Here is a 4,024-nt window from a genome sequence, read left to right on the forward strand (position 1 = left end):
TTAGAAATTCTACGGCTGGATTCCTACCGTTTTCCAAAAATAACATACTTGTATTCCAATATTCAACTGATTTTATTTACAGCGAAAATAATATTGATTTGCTTGCTTAAATTTTCAATTGCTTCATCAAGCTGGGAAGTAGTATATAGCGTATGAACAAGGTGCTAGAAAAACTGAACTGTACTAAGATCGAAAAGAGTACACTGAAGCTCAGATGAACGAATTACCATGATTTTTGAGCTTCAGAAGCAATAACAAAAATATGTGCAAGTTCCAACTGCAGATATACAGCAATTGTAATAGCAACAACAAACTATTTATAAGAAATAAGACCTGCACAATAATTTAATTGAATTTTTTGCAATTTCTTCTTGTGGAACTGTAACATCTRTATGTCTTTTAATGCAAGAGCATTGTCACCTACTGCAACTAAATTATTAGTATTTCAATCTTTGGGGAATTTGCTAACTGAGCATTTCTCGGCTTAATCTCTCGCATTCGCTGATTGGCTGTAGTCATCAGCAACAACACAACCAAAAACACACACAGAAAAAAAAGTAATAATAATAAAACTGTGGCAGTCACATTTCCAATAAAAGTTCATTAGCAAATTGCATTTCCTTGTTGCCTTTCATTTTTAATATTTAATTAACCCAATTTCGGAAACTATCTGTAGAGCCATTCACCTCGTTTACGCCACTCASATGAGGATACACATACATACATAAATTCAGACATGCAAGTAGCTATTTTAATAGCTGCAGACTTCAACTGCGCTATTTTCATTAGTTTGTATGAACTTTACTCCTTTCATATAAGAAGAAGTTTAAAGTTCATTTAGCTCAGCTTAACATTTCATTTTCGTTCATAAATGTAAACGAAAAAGATTAACTGGAACTATTCCCACACTGTAATTTCCATATACGCATGTACATATGTAAAGCTGTATAAGGGATCGTGTGTACTTTTGCTTCTCATTTAACACTTACTTACTTTCATTTAAGCATCATCCACCACCAACAACATCAACACATAATTTAAACGACAATGATACCTATCAGTGACTCGTTACCAACATMAAATCAAATGCGTAAAGAAAGGTCCCTAACACATCCTTTTGTGATAAAATAGTTTAAATAATCTTAAATTGATGTCCGACGTGGCTTATTGGCAATTTGACTAACTTGAGCTGTTTAAATACAGGTGGAAATGCGGAAATATTTATAGCTAGCCTTACAGAGGGCAAAAAGATTAATGGATTTCTTGCGATCGATCATGGGCCAAAAGGCTTTTGCCACAGTGCATGCACCGATAGTTGGTACTTATGTGTAAATACTTATAATAACCTAATATGCATTAAGTTTATCAAAAGATATGTAATTTATGGGTTAAAATTAAAGTGCAGTTTACGTCTCGTTTTCTTGTGTTGCACAAAAATTTCTAAAAAATCATCCTAATCCACGTATTATCGAGACCGCATGGCGCGAACACGAATGGTTTCGAGGCGATTTTTAAAAGGATTATAAAAACTTGTTCGTCAGTTTTTTTTTATATATCTGAACGACGTTTAATACATGGTAATATTTTGAAATTCCATTGATAATTTTTTGGTGCTGGACAGATCGTAAAAATATGGCAAATGTCACCCATATATTTGATTATTCCGAAATTTTGTACAAATAAAAGTTAATCAGAATCCTGGTTTCAAAAAAAAAAAAAATTGCGCTCATGAAATAAAGTTGCATGTAATTKTTTAGTATGTTTGATTTGATCATGCGACGAAACTTGCTCTCTGTTAAATTTACTTTTCTAACCAATACAATTGAAAGTCAAGTGGTGTATCATATAACAAGCGACATTGCTTTCTCACTTATCAGATGTGTTTAATAAAGTTTCAACTTGTAGTGAGATTGTCAGAAACCTAAGTATAMGCAGAGYTTTCAAAATTTTTTTACAATTCAGTATAATATACGAACCAATGGTGTATATGRTGTATTGTGTACTTGTCTCTGAAGAGTTTCCTTTGTGCGTAAACATTGATTATTATTTTTTCATAAATTCTTATACTTTTAATTTCAATCTCAAATTCTATTACTTATTTCATTTTGAATTCCTCTTAGTTTGCTGCAGCAAAATATAGTGACATTACAAAATAATTCGAAGTTTTTACAAGTTGTCCAAATTGAAGTTCACCTCTCGAAACTTCAACGCCTACCGACGGCCAAATCACAGACAGGTCATTTAGTAAGCAAAGTTTACCTTCTTTTATAAATATTTATTATGACCACCATGGTTAMGAATTGTGTTGCTCTCCTCCATTGCACACTTGTCAAGAGATTTTGCATTTTTAATAAGTGAAACGCCAAGAAAAGATGTGTAAACAAACCAAACTTCAGTTTGCAGAGTTGCCAAGACTTTCAATTGCTATTTTTACAACTGTTGCTTTTCTTGTATATATAATATATATGTATAGTAAGTAGTACATACTTTCTGCTTTCAGTTTGAGTTAATGTTGTAGCTGAAGTTGAGAGCCTTCTGGGTCTTGCATTTATTCTGCTTGCTTTTGTTGCTTGTAACGTTTCTTCACCAATTTCGTGCCACAATTACGACATGCACTTGTTCACGCCGAGCAGCAGACGCAAATTAGAATCACAGAAATTGTATAAATTGCAAAAAAATTGCAACAGATATTAAAATGAATCATCAAAGCATTAGAATGTCATATGTAGGCGAATAGTGTTATGTAGAACAACATATAAGTTTTTAAAGAACTGATATGTAATCGATCTGCAAATAGACCAAATCCATTTTTACAGTGGATRAAAATATCGAACAAAGAATTTGTCTTAAATTTTGTATTTCTAATCAAATGTTATGGGCGGAATCGTTACAAATTTTGGACACGGATTACGGCCATTGAGTTTTATCAAAAACACAAGCCTACGAGTGGTACAAAGCCTTCAAAGGGGGTCGAGATATCGGTGAAGACATGTCTCGTTCTAAACAACCTTCGACCTATTCAACTGATAAAAATATTAGATTAGTAAAGGACATGTACTTGGAAATCGTCGGGAAATTGTTAGAGAAACGGCAAGCTTGACATCTCTCGCGAGTCCGTTCGAAAGATTCCAGAGAAATGATTCCATCAGTTCTATTTGGCGTTTGCGAGTAATGTTGAAAACAGACCGGAATTGTGGAAGAACAATTCATGGTTTTTACACAGTGATATTGTACCATCGTATCGAGTCACGATTGCGACCAAATTTAAGCCCAGAAACGCACTGAATACTATCGATCAATCACCTTATCAACCAGAGTTGGCTTTGTTTGATTTTTTCTTGAAATAAAATAAAAATCACTGAAGTTGCTGAGGGCCATCCCAAAAAGTTCTTACGAACAGTGTTTTGAAGCAAAATCATACATCTAGTCGGTATTACTTTGAAGGCGACAAGATTGACGATTAAATAAATATTTTTCGTTTTATTTACAGTTTCCGTATACTTTTTCGTCACGATGTATAACTGTAACACATTTTGTCACATTGAGAAAAATAATCCATGCCAGGTGCCTGCTGATATCTCTTTAAATGTACAACAAGTGGTTCAAGTGCTCGGGGTTAAGTTGCTCTCCAGCTGAAGGCTATTTTATTTAAGGGCTAATTTATTGTTATATTAGGTTGTCAAAAAAATCTTGCGGTATTTTCGCTAGTTGGCGCTGAGAGCGCGTAGTTCTAGTTTTATTTTTTGGAAAGCTCATTTCACACTAACACGTGTTTGATTGATTGTCGTTTCTTTTAAGTCGTTCGTGAGTTATAGCCTCGCACACATGAAGCAAAAAAAGAGAAAATACGGCATATTTTACAGTACTACTACGATAAAGGCAAAAATGCATCTCAAGCCGCCAATAAAATTTGTGCAGCTTATGGACCCGATACAGTTTCCATTTCCACCACACAACGATGGTTTCAACGTTTTCGTTCTGGTGTAGAGGTGGTCAAAGATGCGCCACGCTCCGGAAGGCCTGT

This window comes from Bactrocera latifrons, unplaced genomic scaffold, assembly GCF_001853355.1.
Source record: "Bactrocera latifrons isolate USDA-ARS-PBARC rearing strain unplaced genomic scaffold, ASM185335v1 scaffold_145, whole genome shotgun sequence".
Taxonomy (NCBI): Eukaryota; Metazoa; Arthropoda; class Insecta; order Diptera; family Tephritidae; genus Bactrocera; species Bactrocera latifrons.